Source organism: Saccopteryx bilineata, chromosome 12, assembly GCF_036850765.1.
Source record: "Saccopteryx bilineata isolate mSacBil1 chromosome 12, mSacBil1_pri_phased_curated, whole genome shotgun sequence".
NCBI classification, from domain to species: Eukaryota; Metazoa; Chordata; class Mammalia; order Chiroptera; family Emballonuridae; genus Saccopteryx; species Saccopteryx bilineata.
Window position 1 is genome coordinate 13,117,780 of NC_089501.1, and position 27,006 is coordinate 13,144,785.

At 41.0% G+C, this 27,006-nt stretch overlaps 1 protein-coding gene across 3 annotated transcripts in view; it reads left to right on the forward strand.

Moving 5' to 3' along the window:
* The first annotated feature begins 12,346 nt into the window (after window positions 1-12,346).
* Window positions 12,347-27,006, forward strand: part of DSE (dermatan sulfate epimerase) — a 67,787-nt gene continuing 53,127 nt past the window's right edge. The window contains exon 1 of one of the 3 annotated variants that reach the window (XM_066248099.1): window positions 12,347-12,439. The gene's annotated coding sequence lies outside the window, so the exon portion shown is untranslated. Of the gene's footprint in view, window positions 12,440-13,334; window positions 13,627-27,006 lie in introns of those variants that run through there. The other 2 variants (XM_066248102.1, XM_066248098.1) reach the window with 2 other exon arrangements.

The window sequence follows — 27,006 nt, forward strand, 5'->3', positions numbered from 1 at the left end:
CACCCGTTCATACACTATCTCTCACTTAATATACGTCAGGCATACACTTAGATGTCAGTAGCCAGTTAAACTTGTTTATACTTCCGACCACTAAGAATACGCCTGACCTGTGGTGGCGCAGTGGGATAAAGCATCGACCTGGAACACTGAGGTCGCCTGTTCGATACCCTGGGCTCGCCTGGTCAAGGCACATATGGGAGTTGATGCTTCCTGCTCCTCCCCTTTCTCTCTCTCTCTCTCTCTCTCTCTCTCTCTCTCTCCTCTCTGAAAAGTGAATAAATAAAATCTTAAAAAAAAAAAGAACACAAAACAAGTAACAAAAGTTTAAAGCAAAAACTTAATAATGATATATAAAGCAGAGCATAATTTCTAAAGGAAAAGGTATCATGAGAAATATAGCTTCCCCATATAGTACTAATACTTCAGTCACCCACTCAAGATGTAGAGTGTGGCACTTCTTTAATTGAAAATCCAGAATAATTGAGCCATCATTTATCATCTCAGTGTCAAAGCAGCAAAAGTCCCTACAAAGATGGAGGCTAAAAATAATTTTTATTTTCTGATCTATCCTCTGTTAGAACTATTTTGCCTATTGAGGAAAGAAGACATAAATTCTGCTGTCACTTCCTGGTAAAACTGACAAGCAAGCTTTCTGAATTAAGGAAATATGTAAGTTTTGACCATGCTTTCAATAAAAACAAAAAAATTTAATTTTAGAATAGTATTTTAACAATTCTCTCACTGAAAGTGAACAGTATATTTTACTCAGCTTCTTAGTAATAAGATCAACTTAACAATAACCCTTGTTATCATAATTTTATGACTTTGAGAAGTCATTGTCAACCATCATGATCAAATTTAAATATATCTTTCCTCTTGTTTATAATTGTAGCCTAGTGACTATAGCCATATATCTTGTTTAATATATGTGTACATATAAATACTGTTTTAACATTCCTGAAGTTCAAAAGCTTCTTGGCTTTCAGAGAATGACATTTTACAGATTAACGACATACCAAAGTCAGTACTTTTCTTTTACACTCAAAATAGAAACTTTGTGATAAAGAACTTTATTTCAATACAGTATATATATAACAGCCTACGTGGTTAAGTGGAAACAGCTGTGAATTTTGCAATATTATTACAAATCAGAATTTTATAATACTTCCTTCTCTTTTCAAGCATTTGGTAATCTCAGCTCATCTGTGTTTCCAAGTGTTGATGTAACTCACTTTCCGAATATAATGATATACATTGACTTGTGAGGCCACATCTTTTAGGTTAAATTGCTAGTGACATCCAATAAAAGCAAAATTCATATGCAGCATTATTTTCAAACAGTTCCCCACAAATTATTTTTTACTTATAAACTTGCTTATAGAAAAGGAGTATTGCCATGTGTCTGCATATAGAAAGAAGGTCACATCTTAATGTTTATTCTAATATTTCATTTGTAATTTCCTGGTAACGTTGACTGTTGAAATTGAAGAAAATATTTGAAGGCTAGTTTTTGATGACTTGTAAACAAAGGAGATACCATTATCCTCTTTTAATAGACAATGGATTTTTGAGTGGATATACCAATTTCTTGTTAATTCTCCATTTGCTTTGTGACCATTAGAATAGATATTTAATATGTCCATATGTTTGCTACCTTGGCCTTATCAGAACTAATCAGAATTTTAATTAAGCCATATGCTTAAATACCATTTGTAATAACTATTTTATTAAAACCCAGGACTATTGAGATTTTTAGTTTTGATCCATTAGTTATTTGTTCTGCTCTGATGAGTATGAGGTTTTAAAATGAAGTTTTAAACATTTCCTGTGCCTGGGAGAGAAAAGAAAAAATATCAGGGTATTGTTTTTTCCTACTTTTGTTTTGTTTTGTTTTATTTTGTATTTTTCTGACGTGAGAAGCAGGGAGGCAGAGAGACAGACTCCCGCATGTGCCTGACCGGTATCCACCCAGCATGCCCAGCAGGGGGCGATGCTCTGCCCATCTGGGGCGTCCCTCGGTTTTGGCCGGATCAATTCTAGTGCCTGAGGCAGAGGCCATGGAGCCATCGTCAGTGCCCCAGCCAACCTTGCTACAATGGAGCCTTGGCTGCAGGAGGGGAAGAGAGAGAGATAGAGAGAAAGGAGAGGGGGAGGCATGGAGAAGCAGATGGGCGCTTTTCCTGTGTGCCCTGGCGGGGAATTGAACCCAGGACTTCCACACGCCGGGCCAATGCTCTACCACTGAGCCAGTCGGCCAGGGCTGTTTTTTTCTTACTTTTATGTGGTAACTTTTATGATGACAATATTACAATTAAATTCCCTGGTCAGAGCTCTGGGGATTTGACATATTTTAAAATGTCATTTTCCTATAACTATTATTGTACATTTTTGGGAAAATGGCATCTAAAATCCTAAAGACATTAAATATCCTGGTATCAAAGAGATTTTAAAATTATATAAATCCAAATGTAAATTTTTATAGAAAAGAAGTACCCATAGTTCCTTTATTTATGTGGTTAAATGATTTTTTTTTTCATTTTTTTTTTCTAATTTTTTCTGAAGCTGGAAACGGGGAGAGACAGTCAGACAGACTCCCGCATGCGCCCGGCCGGGATCCACCTGGCACGCCCACCAGGGGCGACGCTTTGCCCACCAGGGGGCAATGCTCTGTCTCGACCAGAGCCACTCTAGCGCCTGGGGCAGAGGCCAAGGAACCATCCCCAGCGCCCGGGCCATCTTTGCTCCAATGAGCCTTGGCTATGGGAGGGGAAGAGAGAGACAGAGAGGAAGGAGGGGGAGGTGGAGAAGCAAATGGGCGCTTCTCCTTTGTGCCCTGGCCGGGAATCGAATCCGGGTCCCCCGCACACCAGGCTGACGCTCTACTGCTGAGCCAAACGGCCAGGGCCAATGATTTTTTTTTGAGACATAAAATAATACATTATATTTGTTTTTAAAAAATTTTCCCTGGATTCTAAATTTGTAAGTTTCTTTAAAAATGTAAGCATCTGGCTACAATCCAAACCCTCATCTTGTCTTATACAATGTAAAGACACAGACAGACCATCAGCCTGACCAGGCAGTGGCGCAGTGGATAGAGCGTCGAACTGGGATGCAGAGGACCCAGGTTCGAGACCCTGAGGTTGCCGGCTTGAGCGTGGGCTCATCTGGTTTGAGCAAAAGCCCACCAGCTTGAACCCAAGGTCGCTGGCTCGAGTAAGGGGTTACTCGGTCTGCTGAAGGCCCGTAGTCAAGGCACATATGAGAAAGCAATCAATGAACAACTAAGGTGCAATGAAAAACTAATGATTGATGCTTCTCATCTCTCTCCGTTCCTGTCTGTCTGTCCCTGTCTATCCCTCTCTCTGACTCACTCTTTGTCTCTGTAAAAACTAAATAAATGAATTAATTAAAAAAAAAGAAGACTCACATCAATTTTTGATTTTCTGAAGACTAAAGGGCTATATATCTAGCAAATGTATAAATACTACCAAATAGAAATTCTAATGAAAAAATCCCATTTAATGCATTTTATAAAGTGATTAATGAAAACAGAGTAACAAATATGTTAGAAACTACAAAATAGAACTATCTTATTACCTTTTTTAGATGTACATTATCTAGATCATGTATATTATATCACATGTATATATCATTATATAAAATTCATACCATTTTAGACTTGAAAAGACCTATAGAGATCTTCTACGCCAATGGTTGTCAGATTGGATTAACCTGCAGCACTTTAAAATTTGCTTAGAGTGAGCATCCTGTAACAAAGCAAAATCTATGGAACTGGGCCCTAGACATCAAAGGCTTAAAAATTCCTTAGGTGACTCAATGTGCAGTCCAGTGTAAGAGCAAGCAGCCTAAGCCAGTGAGCCTCCAGCTTGACTATGCATGAGCATCACCAACAGAGTTCATTAAAACATGGATTCCTGGTCCTCACTCCCAGAGAATCTAATTCAATAGATCTGGGATTATATCTGAAATTTTTCAAAATCGCAGGTGCCCTGGTCTGAATTATTCCTTCTCACCCCCAATTCACTGGAGGTTAAAGTGCTAACCTCCAATGTGACTGTATTTGGAGGTAGGGCTTTTTGGTGGTAAAGTTATATGAGGTCATAAGGGCGGGGTCAAAATCCACTAGGACAGGTGGCCTTAGAAGAAGAGGAAGAGAAAGTTCTGTCTCTCTACATGTGTGTGCACCAAGGAAGGGACATGTGTGGACAGAGCAAGAAGGCAGAAAGAGAGTTTTCACTAGAAACTGAAGCAGCCAGCACCTCAATCTTGCTTCCAGAACTGTAAGAAATACATTTTTGTTGTTTAAGCCACCCAGTCTACAGTGTTTTGTTGTGACAGCCCAAGCTAATATTCGAAGCAATGATGACGCTGGTGGTCCATGGACCACATTTTGAATACCACTAGCCTTGGCTACATCCCCCAGAAATTCTGTTTTAGTTTGTCTCGGGGTAGTGCAGGGGATCATTATTTTCAAACATTTTCTGAGCGATTCTAAGGTATAACCAAGATTGAGAGCCACTGATCAAGGCCATTTTCTTCCACTTGTAGCTGAAGACATTGAGACTCAGAGGTTAAGTGATTGCCCAAGTACCATGTATGCTACTGCTGAATTTCCAAGTTTATAGGAGAAAAAAAAATTATTCTGGGGGCTCACACTGTTGGTATGTGAAAAAGGCTTAGTCCTAGAACACAGCACTCTCAATTTCCAGTCTTAACGCATTCGTTTTTCCTCTACAACATTAAATTGGTTTAATTCAGGCAGATTCACTTTCTTTATTGTACAATCCAACTTTTCTTTATAGTACAACCCAAAAATATTGTATTCTACATTCTATGTCTGCTTCATAACAGTTGATATTTGTTGTAATATGCATAATGACTTATCTGAAAGTGAGATTTTATATATATGTGTGTGTATCCATACACATATATACACACATATATGTATATATGTATCTGTATATGTGTATATATGTGGCTGATCTTCACATCTAATATTAATCTGCCCACCAGGAACAGAAACACTATCATCTAGCATTATCCTTCTTGTGCAACAGCAAGAAATTTATAAAATTGATTCATGCAATAAAAAGATGCAAATTTGTTAAGACTTTTAAATACCTTAAAAATCCCAGATGAGGCCCTGGCCGGTTGGCTCAGCGATAGGGCGTCGGCCTGGCGTGCGGGGGACCCGGGTTCGATTCCCGGCCAGGGCACATAGGAGAAGCGCCCATTTGCTTCTCCACCCCCCCCCCTCCTTCCTCTCTGTCTCTCTCTTCCCCTCCCGCAGCCGAGGCTCCATTGGAGCAAAGATGGCCCAGGCGCTGAGGATGGCTCCTTGGCCTCTGCCCCAGGCGCTAGAGTGGCTCTGGTCGCGGCAGAGCGATGCCCCGGAGGGGCAGAGCATCGCCCCCTGGTGGGCAGAGCGTAGCCCCTGGTGGGTGTGCCGGGTGGATCCCGGTCGGGCGCATGCGGGAGTCTGTCTGACTGTCTTTCCCCGTTTCCAGCTTCAGAAAAAAAAAAAAATCCCAGATGAAATGAGGATAAATGACTCAAGATGGGTAAAGTTTATTGAAGATCTCACCTAAAGGACAGGAACTTGGTTGGGAAGCAACTCTAAGTATGTGGTGTTGAGCTCACTTTGCCCACATGCCAGTAGAAAACTGTAACATACACCATCAAGTTTAAACCCTATACTAAGTGAAAGGTACCATCTCATTCACATTTTGAGTAGGCATTTGATTTCCTCACAAAACAAAGCTTATTTCTCTTTATGCATGGACATTTTCATAATGAAAAGAATGCACCTTTACATTTTTTCTATATATTGCCACAGTTCATGAAAAATGACATGAGAATCTCAAAAGGAGAAGTCAGTTGCACTTTCTTGGCCAATGATGCAGATGGAGAAGTAGGAAAAATAAAGTTTGGCTAGAAACTAGAAGACAACTTCTCTTCCCACCTCTACCAGCGCTTAGCAGCAGGAACTGGTAACAATCCCCACCTAGGTTAACCGCGATTTCTTTGTAAAATGAAAGGGTTGCCTTATAATTATTCCAAGTTTCCTTCTCCTTTTTTTGCATAGATGGTAAGTGCTTCTGAAGAATGCTGTTTTCTGTTAGACTGTAGTTGGGCTTTTAAATTTTGTTATTTTAGCATTTAAAAAAATTACCTGTGTTTTCCATTTGGCCATGAAGAGTAAAATTGTCCATCTAAAAATGGCACTATTTTTAAAAATAATAAAAATTAAAACAGAAGAAAAAGCAGTCTGTATTCTTTGGAATTAGGTTTTAAAAAGGTATAGAAAAATGTCATTGGATTAAAACCTTAGGGTTAATATGAACAAACTATTAATTATTCTTCATCTAAAGGATACTATAAATGCAAAACAACCAAGATTTTCTTTGCTTGATATAGTTAATTTTGTCAAAGAAGAAAATGTCTGAATAGACTGGCTGTTAAATATTTTATTGAAATTGATTATTCACATATTTGGGCAGCAGAAACATGAAGTGAAATATTAACTATACGATACATTCTGAAAGCAACTTAACCAGTTCAGCCAGTACTGAAATCCGATGTTACTTCCCGTAACTGCGTATCTGACAAAAGTGCTTAGAAATAAATATACTAGTGAACTGGTGTAAATGAAAACTAATCGTCACAATATCTTATATAATTATTAAACCAGTACAAATGTGGCAAGTAAACATATTTTTTGAACCTAATGCTTCATTTGGTTCAAGTGTCTGCTTAGTAACACTCCTATAGAACAGTGGTTCCAAAACTTTCTGTATATTGGAATCATAGGGCTTTATACACCTCAATCATTACTGACTTGTATAGGCTACAGTCTGTGCATCAAAAGTTCTAAAACCTCTGTCAGGTGGAACTAACAGTCAGCCAAGTTTGGAACCACTGCTGTGGAACACTGGTTCTGACTGGCTGCATGCTGGAACCACCTGCTATCTAAAAGCATATTGGTTGCTTGGAGCTCATCCTGGAAAAAATTAAATCAAAATTTCTGAGACATTGGTGTGTTTTTGATACTTCCCAGATGAGGCTAACGTACAACCAGGGATTAGAATTAACACTACAGAATATTGCTGGAGCAACTCATCTCCTCCTGAATACGTTAGCATAAAATCCTATTAAAACTTGTCTTTTAAACTAGTGTAAACCTAGAGTAATTTCTACTTTCAGCATGGTTTTGAGTGGGGTGCATGAAGAGAGAATTAATAGAGCACTTAAGCATTGTGGAGTCAGATTCCTGGGATGTGAACTTATCCTCAGAACCTTCTTCACATATTTCTTTAATTGTACTTTTCTGGAAAAAGCCAGAGTTTGGTAAAAAGAGGATTAAGGCCCTGGCCGGTTGGCTCAGTGATAGAGCGTCGGCCTGGCGTGCAGAAGTCCCGGGTTCGATTCCCGGCCAGGGCACACAGGAGAAGCACCCATCTGCTTCTCCACCCCTCCCCCTCTCTTTCCTCTCTGTCTCTCTCTTCCCCTCCTGCAGCCCAGGCTCCATTGGAAAAAGATGGCCCGGGTGCTGGGGATGGCTCCTTGGCCTCTGCCCCAGGCGCTAGAGTGGCTCTGGTCGCGGCAGGGCGACGCCCCGGAGGGGCAGAGCATCGCCCCCTGGTGGGCAGAGCGTTGCCCCCTGGTGGGAGTGCAGGGTGAATCCCGGTCAGGCACACGCGGGAGTCTGTCTGACTATCTCTCCCTGTTTCCAGCTTCAGAAAAAAACAAAAAAAAAAAAAAAAAAAAAAAAGAAAGAAAAAGAAAAAAAAAAGAGGATTAAATACTATCCAAGCACCTATATAAGGAATCACCAGATTAAATTAAGCCTCAATAAACACTCATTTTCTAAACTTAGTGATGCCTATAGTTCTTTACAATTCTCAAAAACCATGTTTAAGAAAATATTAAATGTTTAATTTTTTAAGAAAAATGCTAGTTAATATTTTAAAGAAAAATATTAAGTGCTTAAACTCCTTTTGGTCCATTTTGTAACTCTGAGGAAAAGAACAACCTTCTAATTTCATTCATTCATGTGGCAAATATTGATAATCATTTTTATAATTTCAGAGGATAGTGCTGTAATTTGGTAGGCGTATGGGACACCATGAGTAGTTAAAAATAAACCAGGAGGTGATATAAAAACTATTCAATTCAAAAGTTAATCAAGAATGGAGAATAACTCTCACCAGGACACTCAAACTGCAAGTGGGCTTTCAATAATGAGAAGTTAGTACAGGCTGAATGGTTGAGTGGAAAGAGCCTGGATTTTGTATCAGAAAACTTAATCATATGGGGGCTGAGCCACTTATATCTCGGGAAATTCCCTTCAACTTTCTGAATCTGTTTCCTCATGAGTCAAGTGAGTATAGTAATACTGACATCAGTGCCTCTGAGGATGACATGAAACACCTGGAAGTGCCTAGCACACTTAAAGATATGTTAGAAGACTGTGAAGCCAGGACATACATACCTGAAGAAGAATTATATGTAAAAGCCTTAAATGGTGACTGGAGTGGAGAAAGGACAGCTCAATTATGATAAAGAATGTAGGTAAATGTTTCCTTTTGTTTGTTCATTTTGTTTGAGGTAACATTAGTTAATAATATTGTATAAGTTTCAGGTGTACAACTTAATAATTCAACATCTGTATACACTATAGTGTACTTACCACCAAGGGTCTAGTTTCCATCCATCACTGTACAAATGCCCCCTTTACCTATTTCGCTCTTTTTTTTGTTTGTTTGTTTGATTTTTACAGGGACAGAGAGAGAGTCAGAGAGAGGGATAGATAGGGACAGACAGGAACGGAGAAAGATGAGAAGCATCAATCATCAGTTTTTCGTTGCGACACCTTAGTTGTTCATTGATTGCTTTCTCATATGTGCCTTGACCGTGGGCCTTCAGCAGACCAAGTAACCCCTTGCTTGAGCCAGTGACCTTGGGTCCAAGCTGGTGAGCTTTTTTTTGCTCAAGCCAGATGAGCTCGCGCTCAAGCTGGCGACCTTGGGGGTCTCGAACCTGGGTCCTTCCGTATCCCAGTCCGACACTCTATCCACTGCGCAACCGCCTGGTCAGGCCTATTTTGCTCTTTCCTCACTCCCTTCCTGTCTGGTAAGCACCAAGCTGTTGAGTTTGTTTTTGTTTTGTTATGTTTGTTTTGTTTCTGTTTTTATATTCCACTTATGAGTGAAATCATATGGTTTTGTCTTTCTCCATCTGCTTTATTTCACCCTCAAGTTCCAACTCTGTTGTCTCCCTTGGTTTTAATGATGAAAATTAAGTTCTGGAAGCTGGAGTCATCTGGAGATGGAGCAGTAGCAGCAGAACAGCCAGGTCACGGTGACAAGCAGGTTGGCACCTGGAAAAGTCCAGGAGGCAACAGCTGTGTGAGGGGGTTGGAGAAGCCTTGGTCTGAGCTGAGTGCCCAGAAACGGAAGGGGAAGCTGGAAGCACTTATCACTGTGTAAGTAAGTACAAGCATAGGGCAGTGGGACCTGGAGAAAACCAAAGGGACCATGCCTCTCCAGTGACTCAAAGATGAACCTTTTAGGTGTAGGGTAAGGCAACTTTTTACAAATAGACTAATTTGGCCTGAGGGAGAAAAGAAAGCATTTCAAGGACTAAGGTAGTTGTCATGGACCAGCTGGCTGGTTAGTAAACCTAAAGGGCAAATTTGAGTTTAATTTAATGAAATATAACTAAACAAGAGAACAGAAACCATGTGTTTGTAACCTCCCTGTTATATTGGGGTCTGTTAGGCTAGAGCCAAGAATAAACTAAGGACACCAAAAAATATATATATATACTATTTTGTTTTTTGTTCAGGCAAGAAGAACATAGAAAGGTTGCCCCTACTTGGGATTAGTGGATGACAACAGAACTATCTTCTCTTCTTTATCATGAAAAAAAAAATCATTTGACTGAAAGAATAAAATAAACTTTGCAAGAGTTCATTGAAAACTAAGCTAAGAATGTGCAAGAAAATTCCTAGCTCCCTAAAGCTTAACTTCTCTTGCCTAGACAAATTACATCTCAGGAGAGTTTATGTGTTTGGGACTTTCATCTAGAACAGGGGTCGGGAACCTATGGCTCGCGAGCCAGATGTGGCTCTTTTGATGGCTGCATCTGGCTCGCAGACAAATCTTTAATAAAAAAATAATGTTAAAAATATAAAACATTCTCATGTATAAGAATCCATTCATTTCCTACCGCTCATGTTCATGGTTGAGGGTGGCAGGAGCCAATCACAGCTATCCTCCAGGACAACACCAAATTTTTATTGGATCATTCATAATGTACACGGGTCATTGTATGGCTCTCACGGAATTACATTTTAAAATATGTGGTGTTTATGGCTCTCTCAGCCAAAAAGTTTCCTGACCCCTGATCTAGAATCAGCACTGAAGGCAATGAACACTAAAAGACAAATAAGATTTCAGAAAAGAGCACTTGGTTCCTCAAACCAAGACAGGGGGCTTTCCACAGATCCCAAGCAAAATTAATAAATCTATATAAAGTAATATCTAGGCATTTGGAAAGGGAAGAAGAAATTCAGAAGTTAATGAGAATTCACTAAGTAGTCTTTTCCTTTTTTTAACATTGTTGCAACAACAGCAAAACAAACTCATTGAATAGACAAAGCACATTTGCTCTTCAGGGTTTTATCTGGGAGGAGGTCAATCCCTCAGCCTAAGGATGGTGTACCTTCTAATTTCCACAAAGATGCCATGCACATTAGATGCTGCTTGGAGACAAGGAATGACAATATGACTCAATAAAACGTGGGTCCTCATTTGATGAGATTATTATCAACAGTATCCTAATTCAGTTTCAGTTGGCCTGGAAAGCACCTGCGAACGAGAACTTGAATTATGACCTGGCACACAGACCAAATTTACGGAAGACATGAAATTGGGAGGTAGAATTAATTACTCAGTTACATCAACGATATCCAACTTGCCCACAAGCTAAGAGGCCTGACTTAGCACAATAGAACTTAATAGATTAGCGTGTTAAGTGCTAAAAACACAAATTGTACTAAGGGTAGGTTGAGAATGTGTGTTTTGCAACACTTGTAAAAAAGACTTTACTTCTTGAGAGTTTTAGTAAATTGTAATACAGCAGTCAATAGCATAATATTACTGCCATAATAGCTCTCAGGATTTACTTGGAGACATACAATAATTACAACAAAGCCATTAAACATCTTTTTTACTGTGTGTTATTTGGGTAAAACCCTGAATTCAATTCTTGGGATCAGATTTTCAGAGGGATGATGGCAAAGTAAACCACCTTCAAGGGCTTTCAGAACGAATGAGAAAAAGCTGATGGAGTTGGTATGTACCCAGGCAAATTGAAGCATTTCCCTGTGGAATCAAGGTAAGTTGCATCCTGGAAGGTTCCAGAGGGCAAAATTTCAGATCTTTGAGGCCTACTATATGGGGGACCCTTCAGAAGAGATAGATGTTATTCAGTAGTTGATTTCCAGGTCAAATAAAGGCAAAACTGGGGATAGAGAAGCAAATGCCAGTGGGTACTACTGCCTCCTTTGACGAGTTAACATACTGGTTGCACATTATGATCATCTGGGAAGAGTGTTTAAAATGCTGATACTTAAACTCTAGCCCTAGAGATTCTGATTTATTGGTCTGGTGTGGGGCCTCTCTTAAAAAGTATTTTATCAAAGCTCCCCTGCTGATTTGATGTTCTAGGTTGAAGAACCACTGAGCTAGGTGACTACGTGTTGAGAGGTTAGATAAATCAAAACAGACGCTTTTTCTAAAGTCTCTTCCAAATTTGGTATAAATGGAAATGAACACTTGTGGGTTACACACTACAGCTAGGCACTTTCACCATGAATCATCTCTAATATTTGAATACATGTAAATCCTTTCTCACAGTGCCTGGCAGAAGTAACTCTCAAATATAAGCTATTTTTATTGCATCCTCTCTATGATTATTCTATGAAGGTATTATACCCAAGGAAACTAAGGCTTTGAAGTTAGTTTTCTAAGCCCCCTAGTAGAAAAATTGCAGAATAAAGATTTAAACCAGAATTAAAGGCTAGTTCTTAATTCTAGAGCCCCGTCTCCTCTCTTCCACAGGCCACCTCTAAAACATCTGGAAGTTTATTCAGATCAGTGGTTTACCTGAATAAACATTACAAAAATTTACCAAAACCACTTCCTCTTGACCTGTTTGTAAGGAACCTCTCTTCAAATGCAACTTCTGAGTAAGAAGAGAAGCATAAAAGTAGACACCCACAAATTTTTCTAATGTGGCCTAATGGAAACTTCTCTGTAGGTCTGGAGAACCTCTGAGGACGGAGGAATGGATGGAGGTGGCCCTTTAGAACACAAAGCACTTTGAAGCAAATGGAAAGAAGCGCTACTCTCAGGTAAAACATCTTCAATTCCAAGGAACGGGTAAACATGTCACTCCTGTACTGTCTGGCTCTGATAGGTTAATTACATGCTAACACCGAGAGAGGCAACGTTAGCCCTGAGGTGATGGCCTGTTCCGGAGTCATGTCGGTGCAGTGGCTGCTTTTAAGAGAACTGAAGGAACTTATGCAAGGGAGTTGTAACTGCAGAGGTTGTGGAACTCAGATGGATGAGGGCTCTCCTTCTTTCCCCCCACTCTCCAACCCACCCAGGCCAGGAGATAAGAGAAATGGAATTTCCTCTTGTGAGCTGCATACATTGAATGCTCTGTTACGGTCTCTTTACCCTTGATGATTAAAATCCATTCATTTTGCAGGGTTCAGTGGTTTAGATTTAGTGGATGTTGTTAGTACAGTTAAAGCAAGAAGTGCTTCTAAATAGGTGACTTTCCGCCCTCTCTCTGAGAAGAAAATAAAACCAAATGCGAGAGAAAAGGAGGAGCAACTATTTTGGAGAAGGCGAGTAGAGAGTGGGCATCAGCCCCCCTAGTAGGGTTCTCCACGTTTTCCTTGATTTTTTCCCCCGGGCTGTCTGGAAGCATCAGCTCCTCCCCCTGGGCCTCCAAAAGTATCTTTCGGTTGGGATCGATTCCAGAGTCGAACCGAAACGTATGGGTCACTAGAAACTACTAGAGCAAGTTAGAGCCAAAGAGGCCTGGCAAGGCAGGGGTGCGTGGAGTCGGGGCCGACTGGAGCGGAAGGCCGAGGCAGATCGCGAGCCTCGAGTCCCGGGAGGGAAGGAGGGGGAAGCCGGGCGGGACCGGGGCCGGGGTCCGGCAGGGGGAGGGGGTCCACGTTTCCCCCTCCCCATCCTCGCCTCCGCGGGCTCTGGTGACGTTGCGGTTTCCTCCTCCCTCCGGCTGAGCCTCGGCGCCCGCCGCGGCCCGCCCTCCTCCGGCTTCGCCCACACCCCACCCGCCCGCGTCTGCCCGGCTCGAAGGAGCGCCACCCGAGGCTGGAGCGGCGCATCCCGGGGCGCGGCGCCCACCGGCAGCGATGGCGCGGCGGGCGCGCTGAGGACTTGGCTCCGAGGGCGCCGGGCGCCCTGGAGGGAGGGGGGCCGAGAAGCGACGCTGGAGCCAGGGCCGAGGCTGGCGAGGCGACGCCCGAGAGGACCGAGCCGCGGCGGGGAGCGGGGAGCGGTGAGCGGAGGGGCGCGCGAGGGGACGGGCAGGGGCTTGCAGCGTTCGCCCGCGCAGCTGTGTCCCGCGGGCTGCGGCGGGCGGCAGGAGAAGAGCCACGTCCCCAGCCGAGAGCCACGCGCGGTGGGCTGCGCGCCCGGGCCCGGCTCGGCCGGGTGCCTGGAGGGTGCGCGGGGCGTGTTGTGTGAGTCGTGGGCTTCCTCGGCGGCGGGGCAGCCTCGGGGCCAGCCGTCCGTCCCTGCCCACCCCTGAGCGCCGGTGCCGAGCCCGGCCACCGTTAGGAACCTGGAGGTCGTTTTCGGGGCCGCGATTCCCCGGACGGCCCGCGGGGCTCTGACTTCCTTCTGCCCAGTTAGTTGGGTGGCACAACCTCGCGCCCTCCTTTCCCTGTGTCTCCCCGCAGATTGGGTTGGTGGGGTCGCGTGTTCCGATCCCAGAGCTGCCGCCGGGATCCGGGGAAGCCCGTCCCTGCTTCCCTCTGACACTGGATTCCAGCGCCGCTAGGCTCCGCCGACACTCGGAGAAATTGTTGGTAAACCTCACTTCCAGGCAGCCCCTGGTGGTGGTGGGTCGGGTGGGGGGACGCTGGACCCACAGGCTGGGAAGCTCTGTAAGCAATGCCACATGGGCTCAGGATCTGTCGCGGCTGGAATCCGAGCTAAGTTTGTGACCCGAGAAACTTTCTCATTTTCATTGCTCATTTGATCGAGGCAGCAGCCTCTGCTTAGGCCGGCTGGCATGAAAGGTTGAAACCGAATCCGTTGCTTAAAAGCAAGGAGTGCACCTCATTTACCTGAAATTCCTTCAGTCAGGAAATGACATTTCTAGGGATCTTCGTGTAATAAAATTACTTAAGTTTTTTCGTTGGTCATGGTTTAGAAAGTCGTGGTTTAGTTAATGTTATGTTAAATTTGAGAATGGACGTTCTCACTTAGAAATAATTTCAAAACATTTTTTTAGTATTCTTTAAAATTTAATCTTCTATTAAATACCTTTTCCTCAGTTTTTTGGATTTCTCAGTAAATGATAATCAGTGAAATGAAATATGATGTTTAATATTTTGTAGACTATTCAGACCGTAATACTAAAGTCAGATCACAAAAATGTTTGTTGTGTATGGAAGAAATAAAATACGGGATTACCAATCGGAGTATTTGCCTATTGTGTGCTGCTATTTTCTTTTAAAGTCACCAGAAAAGCCCCCTTATGAAGTGTGTAGGTAAAAATGTATCCCAGTTAAAATGGAGAAAGGATTGAGTTTATTACCTCCATCCTTTTAGTCACCCATCTGTGTAGGTTCAGCAAAAAGTACAAGACAGTGCTGGCCTGTAGGACCCATTGAGAAGTATATGAGAAACTGCCGTAGCTCTCCTGGAGCTGCCAATGTAGGAAGGGAGAAAACCCAAGTTTGAGAGTTTGAGCTTGGAGAGCGTCATTTTTCATTAATTGGTGTATGTCAGATCAATTTCATTGGTGTAGTTAATTAAATAAAAACAGTGACCTACAAAGTACATTTTTTACACTTTTCCAAAAATATTGATAGTGCAGTCACCAAGTAAAAGAAATTATCGGAAAAAAAAAAAAGAAAATAAAAGGACATGGACAAAGAGAAATTTGCAACAGAACACATAGACAGGCATTTGCCACTGAGGGGATTATTAGGATTATTAGACACTTGAAAGTCCCACCCTCTGAGGTTAGGGGCCTGGCTGTGGAAAAACACCCCCTAAGGAGTCCCTGGGTTGGCCACATGAGGTTATCATAATGACTAACATTTCTGTGTGCATTCATTTTTGTACTTATAAATTAGTCTACAACTTATTTTATACAGGTTTCCAGTGAGATTTGTTTTCTTTCCGGCTCAGTGATGCTTGAGAGGACCTGGTGGCTATCTGTGAGGTGAAGTCCTTAACTTCACAGGTGCTCCCAGCCTTCCCCAATGCTTTCAGCATTATGATTTCAACACGTGATTGAAGAGGAATAAAGGAAGATAAAATATTCAAATTTGGGTTTTAATATGTCAGTAATCTTTGTTTCCAAAAGGAGTAAAGAAATTAGTAATAAAAGGCTAACATCTTGTAGTTGCAGCATAAATTGAATCGTACTTAACTATTGGCATGTTTGAATCCTAAATACATATAGTAAATAGTTTTATCATTTGCACCACCCCAATAAAAAGGGTAATATTGTTATTATCCTGTGATATGTGTGTGGCAGGCCTTTGAGGAGATCTGAACCTGTGGTAGAGGTAACATCAGCATCATAGTGGATATTACTCCATTTTCTGAGAGAGGCTGGCTCTTGACTGTTACGAAAGAGGGGAAAGGCACCTGACGGGATTCGATGACCAGCAGCCTTCTGAAAGAAGGTGACCATTCAGAGGACAGGACAGTTCTTATTACTAAAGCCTTACAGTTTTCACATCTTGGAATGACATTATCTTCTCTGATAGTGATCTGTAGAATAAAACTCTTTGGGAAAGAGGTCACCAAATTGCCAACAGATGTTTGGATGACATAATAAAATTCTCTAAACCTAGATTCAATGCCCAACATGGGATTTCTGAAAGTGTATAAACCCAGAGTAGCAAAAAGAGAGGTGACCTTCCCATGAAATGCATATGGTGAATTAGTGGCAGAATGGGAAGTAGAGATTGAAGTTGCAGATTCCTGAGCACGGATCCATTTGGCCATAGCAATAATTAGAAAAGGTTGAATTTCAAAAAGTCTTACCAACTCCAGTGCCAAATTCTATTAGAGAATTCCCTTTTAAAAATTAAACTTTGTGGCCCTGGCTGGTTGCCTCAGCGGTAGATTGTTGGCCCAGCATCTGGATGTCCCGGGTTCGATTCCTGGCCAGGGCACGGTACACAGGAGAAGTGCCCATCTGCTTCTGCACCCCTCCCCTTCTCCTTTCTCTCTTTCCCTCTCCTCCTCCCGCAGCCAAGGCTTCATTGGAGCAAAGTTGGCCCCGGGCGCTGCGGATGGCTCCATGGCCTCCACCTCAAGCGCTGGAATGGCTCCAGTTGCAACAAAGCAGTGACCCCAGATGGGCAGAGCATTGCCCCCTGGTGGGCCTGCGGGGTGGATCCCAGTTGGGCCCATGTGGGTGTCTGTGTCTCTGCCTCCCTGCTTCTCACTTCAGAAAAAAAACACACACACACAAAAACCAACCAAACAAAAAAACTTTGCATTAAGTGGATACTATTTTAATTGAAATATTTTTTTCTTTTTAAAGAAAATCTTTCTATGTATGTTAGTAAATAAATGTAGTCCCAAGTTCTGACCCACCTAAATTTAGTGTCCACTAATGTTGGAGAAATGTTGCAGAAAAGAATCAAACTGGAAAGATAAATTCAAAGTATTGTGGGTGGGTTTAAAAAGGAGCCCTTAGAATTAATAAACTGTTCTTTACAAATTTATATATTTAGACAATTGAAGGAAAGGAAAAGTTTCCATAGGTCATATATGAATACTCGCATTTTAAAATTGCCTAGTTCTTTTTCATTTTTCAGATAATTCTAGTATTTTCGTAGTTCAGCCATGGAGCGTGATGTAAAACAGGTGTCTTCTCTTTTCAGAGGTGGGGAAATAGAAATACTGTGAAAATAAGCAATTTGTTTATCATCTTGCAAGTAATTAGTGGCCTATCTTAAATATGTGACTAACCTAAATTGCACTGTTTAATTCTGCTCTTCCCCTTTATGACTCCAAATTTATGTTATTGAAGACTCTTGCATTTTATTTTCCTACAGATCTAGTTTATTGTCCCTTAAATTTATTTTTATTGCTTGACTTTAGAGGGGGAAGAGATAGAGAGAGAAACATCAATTTGTTATTCTACTTATTTATGCCTTCATTAATGGCTTTTTGTATTATCCCTTTTAATACTCGGATCCATGAACTGTCAGCTGCCTAGAATGCTCCTGGGCTCCTCAGGCTTCTCTAAACCAGCACTTACAGACCCCCTTCCCACAGCTCCCTCCTCTTCCACTCTGTATCTCTTCTCAGGACGACACACAAGGATTCCATTGTGGGGCCTCTGCTATTTCTGCAGAGCCCTAGGTTCACCACTCAGCTCTCATTGGCAGGCCTCGGGTCTCTGGGTGCTTTAGCAACTGTGTTGCTTTCCTCTGCTCATCTAGGCAAGCTCCAGCCTGTTGGGAGACTAGATTCCAGACCCTCCTTCAAATGCCTAGAAGAGTATAAACCCGCAGGAGGCGCAGGAGGCAGAGTGGTCGGAGAGATGGTTAGAGATCATGAAGAAGAAAAGGGAATGCTTTTAATTTGTAAAGAGAAGATTGTTGAGGCCATGTGTTTTTTCTTGAATGCAGTAGTTCAGTTCTTAATTCAGAATAACACTATGAGTTTTGATGTGCATAGATATTACCACTGGATTTTTATTTGTGTCAGCTTTCTTGGGATATTCTATGAATATGATTTTGGTAAGTGCTGTCATCAAATGTTAGTAAACAATTCCTGAAAGAACAGAATTTTGCCTTTAGTAATATTTAGAAGCTATAAACATATGATAATAAGCATGCCTTATTTTAGCCTTGCATATTTGGGATACATATTTGGGAGAGTTATAACTATTGGGTAAGTGGGGCCCTCTTTTTAAAAATATAACAAAAGACATAGATGCAGTTAAGTCTCAATTACACACATGTGACATATTCATGGTAGGTTATTTGTGTTCATCTGCTTTTCTTAGACTGGGTCAGAGTGAGTTTACAACTGAGTGTATGTATCTGCATGGCAAAAAAAATTTTTTTTGGTATTATTTATAGAATTAATAGTGCCTCTTTTCTCCCCATTTAATGTGAAAAATAACTGGACAATCATAGCAAAATTCCCTGTGTGTGTTTAAATTAACATACAGGCTCTTTTACTAGAAATTGAATAGGTTCACAGTCAGTTAAAAAAGGTGCCATTTAAATATTTTCATTTGAAATATTCATTGCACACACAGATTCCATAGAGTTGTAAATGTGTATTTGTCAATTAAATTAAGGCTTTTGTATTTTTCTCATGTGTAACAAACCTCGCTACTAAGCAACAGGCATTTAATACATGCAGATGTTATACCACAACAAAGTTCAATCAGCATTTCATAACTCTAAAAAGGGATTTGTAAAGGAAATCGGCTCACCAAGCTTGTGGGTCTATAATATTTTTATTGATGAAGTAGGCAGGCAATAGACTGACTTTACTGTTGGAGTCTAATGGTGATTGCAAGAAAAATGAGGATATTTGTTGGCAATTCCTGAAGTGGGAGGTCACAACATTAAGTTGCTTATATATATTTTGGTGTAAAATGTGATCTGCAGATGATGTTGTGAATCTAGTAGGGATTATTTGTTTACAGAAATAACATTACAAATTGATAACTTTCATTTAGAGTAGTCCCTTAGATTACAATATTAAAAGAGTTATTGCATTTCTAAAGCTAGCTTACATCCAGAAGTTTGTGTCAGTGACAAGAAACTCAAGAATTGTATGATAAAAATCACTAAGTAGTTTAAACATGTTTCATGCCAAGGTGCACTCAACACCCGGACACGAGGAGTAGAGCAGTAGGGATGACCGGGGTGGCCTGGCTGCAGGACAAGGCTCCTTACCTTCTTCACAGCTCTGACTGCAGACTTCTTGAAACTGTGCTAATTTTGTTGTTTGACTATATCTGAGGACGGATTGTAAGCAGTGGATTTCTAGGATTTCATAAATTCTGGTAAAGAACTTTACTTGGGGCCTTTGCAGTTCAGTGATGTCATTCCGGGAGGCACGACGGGGGCCAGGCTCACCCACCCCGTGGATAATCAGATAATCAGACATGGGCCAGCTGGGTTTTGGAATCACCTGCAGTGTTTACGCTACTCCCATGGGGAGGGGGGGGCGAATGGGCCTGACAGGAAAGAAAAGTAGCCCGAAAGGGGATGTTGAACAGCTGCTTTCCATCTTCCCTGAAGAAGGAGAGGAAGTCTACTTACAGCCAGCATCAAGAGGGATTTATGCTAAATACAGGGAAGTTTTTCTGAATATTTTAACCTTTAGAAGAGATTTTTGATGGAGGCCTTTGAGTTCTTCTCTGTGTAGAAGGGTGTCAGTGAGGTTGTTCTGAGGGGATTAGCATTTGTCTTCTGGGGTTCTAATTTTATGACTTCTGATCACCTGGATTTGGAAATCTTTGAAATTAAAAATTATTTAATTACAATTACATTTGAACAACACAGGTTTGAAAATGTAAGGGTCTGCTTATATGCAGATTTTTTTTTTGCAACTATAAATATATTTTCCTTATGATTTTTTTTTTTTTTTTTTTTTGCATTTTTCTGAAGCTGGAAACATGGAGAGACAGTCAGACAGACTCCCGCATTCGCCCGACCGGGATCCACCCGGCACGCCCACCAGGGGCGAAGCTCTGCCCACCAGGGGGCGATGCTCTGCCCAACCTGGGCGTCGCCATGTTGCGACCAGAGCCACTCTAGCGCCTGGGGCAGAGGCCACAGAGCCATCCCCAGCGCCAGGGCCATCTTTGCTCCAATGGAGCCTTGGCTGCGGGAGGGGAAGAGAGAGACAGAGAGGAAGGCGCAGCGGAGGGGTGGAGAAGCAAATGGGCTCTTCTCCTATGTGCCCTGGCCGGGAATCGAACCCGGGTCCTCCGCACGCTAGGCCGACGCTCTACCCCTGAGCCAACCGGCCAGGGCTCCTTATGATTTTTAAATAAGATTTCTCCTCTAGCTTACTTTATTTTAAGACTATAGCATATAATACATATACAAAAATGTGTTAATCAACTATGTTAATGTTATCGGTATGGCTTTCCGTCAACAATAGGCTGTTAGTAGTTAAGTTTTTGGAGTGTCAGAAGTTATATGCAGATTTTCGACTGTGTAGGGGTTTGGTGTCCATTGTTCAAGGGTCAACTGTATTGAGAATATAGAAGAAATGGTCAGTATTAGTGTCTAAAATACAAGTTGTCTTTATAGTTTCTACTTAAATTTTTATTAGTACAAAGTATTGGCTACCTGGTTAAATATTGATCATATATAGAATATCTTTAACTTTCCGTTTAAAAAAAAAAGTACACATAACAGTAGCTGAAAACTCCTCTATGCTTAATCTGCTTTTACCTCAAACCACTTTTCTTCACATTTCTTTTTTATTCTTGAAAGCCTTAAAGCTATTGGTGTTCTATCTGGGCTTTCAGTAGTATTTTTTACGTATCTCTGCTCCATTTTTTGTAGTAGAACTAGACTGGCATAGGTGACCTCACGAATGTTCAGGGCATCCACCAGTCATGTGGTCATACATGTTGCCGAGGTCAGAAAGAGTCTGGAAACTTCTCTCCTATACCTAACTTCTGGTTGCAGTATTTATGGTTAAAAATCATAGTGATATTTATAGAAACAATGTGAACTGTGTTTGATTTTTGTTTAGGACGGTAGGATTGCCAGTAGAACTGATTCTATGGTTTCAGGCCAGTGGTTCTATTTTTTTCTCAATATTAAAATAGGCAGTACTTAAGATGTAATTATCTTAAAACAGGGTTCGCAAAAGCAAAAGGTGTTTGAAAATGCACTCTCAGCCAATATTGGGTCAGGGGCCTTGGGGGATGCCAGAAAGTTAAGCCCAGCAAAGTCAATGTCTTTGGCAGTTAGAATTAAGTGCTTCACCTTAGTTTTACAGCCCATAGTTGTAAAGCAATTTTGAAATGCTTTTTACAATTACCTTTTTCATCTGATTCTTGAGAGCACCGAAAGGCTGCAGTTATCTTAGGTAAGTGTCTTTTTGCTGGCCCCCTGATTGTGAGCTTGCTTGATTTCTTCTTTTCCTGTTCTTTCTTTATTGTACACCATCTACGGGTTAGACCCTGTGACTTCTCATGAGAACCCAGGATAACTGGAAAATAAAAATTGATCCATTACTTTTGTGCAGTAGTTCAATTTATACTTTCCTAAACCCTGGTGTAAAATTTTAAGATTCACCTTTTTTTCTAAGAAAAACAACACTGTTCAGATTCTATTCATCCTGTTAACCATGTGCTATGATAGAGTTCTAAGATTTCCACCGTTAAAATTTTTAGGCTTTTGTGACTTGCATAGAATTCTATATAAATTTCAAATGAACAAATGGTATTTGAGTATCTGCTGTGGGAACTTGGGAACTTTTAAAATTCAACTTCACCTCTCCTTGTTAAATTTCATCCTGCAAGTTTTAGGTTAAGTTGGACCACTTCCAGTATCTCTTTCTTGGGGAAGAAATGTGTGGCAATATTTATTCTACTAAATAGCCATAAAATGATAAATTTTGTGCTTCAAGAAGTTGAATTGAGCTAGCAGTATTAGTGTGGTTACATAACAGATCCTTCTTTGTGTGCTTACACCTTTTTTTCTTGTTGGTGAAGCCACTGAAGTTTGGTTCAGTGATTGCAAGTTTTAGAAAAGATAAATCTGTGTTGCTCAGATATGAATGCTTTGATATATAACTTTTTCCAATGTACTTTTGAACCTGGAGAGTCAGATGAAAGCAGTAGAAATACTTCAGTGATAGAAATAGTGAAAGGATTTAGTCATTCAGCAAGTATTTGCCAGGTACTTCTGTGTTTGAGGGGATATGTGGATTGGGGGGAAGAGGAGAGGCATGCAAAGTAAATAGACATAGTTTCCAGCCTGGGGAGCTATAAAATTTGGTTGGAGAAATAACTGAGCGTGAGTCTTTGTGAGAACAGTTAAGTGCGGAACGGAGACAAAAAGCATGCAGTAGAATTGCAGGCAGGAAGAATATGTCAGGGTTACACAGGCAGAGAGGACTCAACTAGGAGCAGAGCATGAACTGGGTCTCAGAGGATTTCATGACAAAAAGGGAGGGGAACAACATCGCAAGGAGGGCAGATTCACAGGAAGAGGAATGAGCAGCAAAATGGAGTAGCTGCCAGGTCAGGGAGAACTGCTGAGAAAAAGCATGGAAATTCACCTGTTTCTTTTGATAACATACATTCTCTTTCCTTTCTTCCTTCTCTTCCTCGTATATTCTTTCATTGTTTTCAATAAATATTTTTTGAAGGCTTGTATTGCATGTAATCAGTAGTGCTTGACACTAGAGGAAAGACAAGACTAAGACGCCTGCCCCCGGGCAGCTTCTGCCTGAGTTGGTGGGCTCTACCTCAATTCCCTTTTGGGTCCAGAAAGGACTGAAACAATAAATGTGAGGAGGAAGAGAACATGGACTTTCAAATAAGTTGGTCTGCCTGTAACTAGAATTAAATGCATAAGTTAGTAGAGACAGTTAAAGCTCTAATTATTCTTATTGATCCCCTTTTAAAGCCCAGTTGGGACACGCATTCTCAGTGCATCCTTTCCTCTCTAGCCCAGCCAGAAGTGTTAACGTCCATAAATTTCAATAATATCTTGTCATTCTCATGCAAACTTACTGTCTTTTATTTTAGTGGTTTGTGCACATGTATTATTTCTTCTGTTATCTTGTAAGATGATATAAACACCTTCTTGGCTGGTCTCATCCCTGATTTCCCCCCAAATATTGAGTAACACATATATGGAGCAACAGGGGGAGGCCACTATTGGATAGAGTTGCCAGGGAAGGCCGTATAAAGAATGCTGTGTTCTTTGAGAAAGATATGGGGTTGGGTGTGGAGCAGTTAGGGGGAACCCAGTGAAAGAGAGTAACAAGGGGAATAAAGGAAGGACAGAAATGTGAGTGGTGATCAAGCAAGGATAAGCAGCTGAGGGTGAAGAGAGAGTCTGTGTAGAGAAGAAATGAGGAATAATGTTGAAAAGGTAGGCCAGAACTAGATTGTGGAAACTCTTGGCGGAGAAAGTTGTCCATTTTGCAGTGGAAAATACAGGCTCTTGAGTAGGAAAGTGATGATGATGGTGATTTATTTACTTTGTGAGGAACTCTATGGTTTACAAAGATCATTATTTATTTCGTGGGTAGTATTGGCACACTGCCCAGGTTTATATCTTGGCTCCTTCACTGGCTCTGTGAGCTTGGGTAACTCTGTGTGTCTATGCCTCAGTTTCCTCAGCTGAGAAAAAGATGATATTAGTATCTATGTTGTGGGGCTATGGTGAAGATTAAATGAGTTAAACTACTTAGCACAGTTCCTGGTATTTGGTAAGCATTATATATATTTGTTGTTTAGAGCAGCCTTTGGTGTAGATATAATAAGAATTATAATCCCTGATTTGGAAATGAGGCAGTTGTAGAGCTAGGACTCTGTATAGTTTGCCAGGGCTGTTGTAACAAAATGTCTCCAACTGGGTTTCCTAAACAACAGAAATTCATTGTCTCACAGTTCTGTAGGCTAGAAGTCTGAAATCAAGTGGTCAGCAGGGTTGGTTCCTTCTAAGGCCATGAAAAAATATCTTTCCCAAGCCTCTTTTAGCTTCTGGTGGTTTCTATCTTTGGTATTCTTGGATTTGTAGATGCTTCACGCTGATCTCTGCTTTCATCTTCACATGACATTCTTCCTGTGTGTGTGTGTGTGTCTTCAAATTTCCCCTTTTTATAAAGACACCAATCATAGTGTCTTAGGAACCCATCCTTCTCTAAATGACTTTTACTTCACTGACTGTATCTACAATCACCCTGTTTCCAAATGTCATTTTATGAGGTTTTAGGAATTAGGGCTCCAACATGTGAATTTTTGCAGGACATAATTCAACCCATAACAGACTCAAAGTCAGATCTTTTGAGTACACCACAGTGTGACTGTGGTATGCGAAAAAGGTGGTAGAAAAGAGAAGGAATCTATAAGTTTATATAGAAACAGTTAATGAGCTATCCTTGGCTCTTCTATCTCCAGTCTCCTCTTTGCCTGGACTGGAGCCCTTCCCCGAATAGCCACAGCAATGGACGGGTACAGCAGGCCCTGGGATGTTTGTGTGCTCCCTGTCTCCCGAAAGGATCTTTGGCCTTTCTTATTTTTAGCGGGTACCCTGTGACTTTTGTCTGTTTGGTATTGGAGATAAAGATATTAACATTAGTTCAGGGACATTATACTTGCACTGGTAAATTTCAGTCTTTTCTAAATTTGGATGGAATATATCACTTTCCCAAAGTATAGGGGATGAAGGAAGAATTGAATGCTTTTGGAAAGAGGGAAACATCTAAAGTATCAACGGGAAGGATTTTACTGAGCAGGCAATTGGAGATGATGAGTAAGTGCATTACTCAGTATGCTTTCGGAATCAGGGATGAGGGCCACCCAAAACGTGCTTATATCATCTTTGAAGATGACAGAAGAAATGATCTAGTTACACAGACCACTAAAATAAGAGGAAGTTTGCACGAGAATGACGAAATACTACTGAAGTGCTCGGACGTTGACAGTTCTGGCTGGGATAGAGAGTATGCATCTGTGAGGTAAAATAGGAGTTGATGCCTCTCAAGTATGTATTAGGGATTGAGGTGGAATGGGCAGACATGATTGAGGTTTCTGAATTACCGTGGAAGTTATATAAATGTCCCCAAACAATATTTGTGAAGATTTTAAAAAGTACAAAGACAGGTGGTGATTTTTAAGTGATGAAAGTGCCAGGAGTCACTCCTTGCATTTCTAAGAGAACTTAGATGGCCCCAGGAAATGAAGAGACTGGTTCCGTCTTGCTGGTGGCCTGGGGAGAATAAAGTTTGGTCTCTATGGGACAGCACAATAGAGGGTAAGATGTCACGGAAAGAGTCAACATGACTTCATAAAATCTTTAATCTGGAAGGATCTTCAGTGGCATCTGATTCCCTCCCTTGCCCCATTTAACTGAGGAATCACCTGACACATGACTCTCTGGTCTCTGCATTCATTTAGGAAAAGACATGAGAAGAAAGTTTTAAAAATTTAAACTTAGTATAAAAGCAGTTTTCTCAAGCGTAGATGAAGAGAATTTCATCAGGTTGGGCCAAAAGAAGTAGCTAGATGGAATCTGCCTGTCGGCAGAGATGGGGTAAAATGGCTGGATGGATATGGGAGAGATTATGTCTAGATTAGGAGATGCAGTGAATGGAACTAACCCTCCCAGAGTAGGATGCTAAAGACAGTGAAACATAGACCAGGGAAAGGTTATAGACCCCAAGTTAAACATTTGCAACTTTGAGCATGCTCACAGGCACAAACATTAAATATCTGGCTCTGTTTCAGGCTCTGAGTTGGAGTGTTTCTGGCAGGTGCCTGCTTTTTGTCCTGTGGATCTGTGGTTCAGAGAGTATGCTTTCATTCTGCACGGTGTGCATAGTCTCCAGCATTTTAGTAAAGCTTTTCTTTTCCTCAGAAGTTGTTTCCTGACTAGTAATACTTTACAAACTATAAAAACTCAGCATAATAAAGTTTTTAGCATAAAATAATAGACTGTTCCTCTTTTTTTTTTTTAATTTTTCTTTATTTTCCTTCTTCTTCTTAAGGCAGGCTCTTTAATATTTCTTGTCATACTGGTTTGGTGGTAACAAACTCCTTTAGCTTTTTCTTGTTTGGGAAGCTCTTTATTTCCCCTTCAATTTTAAATGATAGCCTTGCTTGATAAAATAGTCCTGGTTGTAAGTCCTTGCTTTTCATCACTTTGAATATTTCATGCCAATTCCTTCTGACCTGAAATGTTTTTGTTGAGAAATCAGCTGACAGTCTTTGGGAGCTCCCTTGTGGGTAACTGTTTTTCTCTTGCTACTTTTAAGGTTCTCTTTTTGTCTTTAACCTTGTGTTTTAATTATGATGTGACTTGGTGTGGGCCTCTTTGAGTCCATTTTGCTTGGGACCCTCTGTGCTTCCTGGACTTATGTGCCTTTTTCCTTCACTAGGCTAGGGAAGTTTTCAGTCATTATTTCTTTAAATAGGTTCCCTATCACTTGCTCTCTCACTTCTCCTTCTGGTACCCCTAAGATTTGGATGTTGTTACACTTCATGTTGTCCCAAAGGTCCTTTAAACTCTCCTCATTCTTTTTTTTTTATAAAATTTTATATAGAAAATTAAATTTAACAGGGTGACATTGGTCAATAAGAGTACATAGGTTTCAAGTAAACATTTCTATAGTATTTGAACTGTTAATTATATATATTGTGTACCCATCACCCAAAGTCAAGTGATTTTCCATCACTGTGTATTTGTCCCTCTTTACTCTCTTCTCTCCACCCCTCACCCATAACCCCTTTCCTCTGGTAACCACTTCATTTTTATCTATGTCCATGAGTCTTGGTTTTATATCCCACCTATGTGTGAAATCATATAGTTCTTAGCTTTTTCTGATTTACTTATTTCACTCAGTATAATGTTATCAAGGTCCATCCATTTTGTTGTAAATGATCCGATGTCATCATTTCTTATGGCTGAGTAGTATTCCATAGTATATATGTACCACATCTTTTTTTTTAATA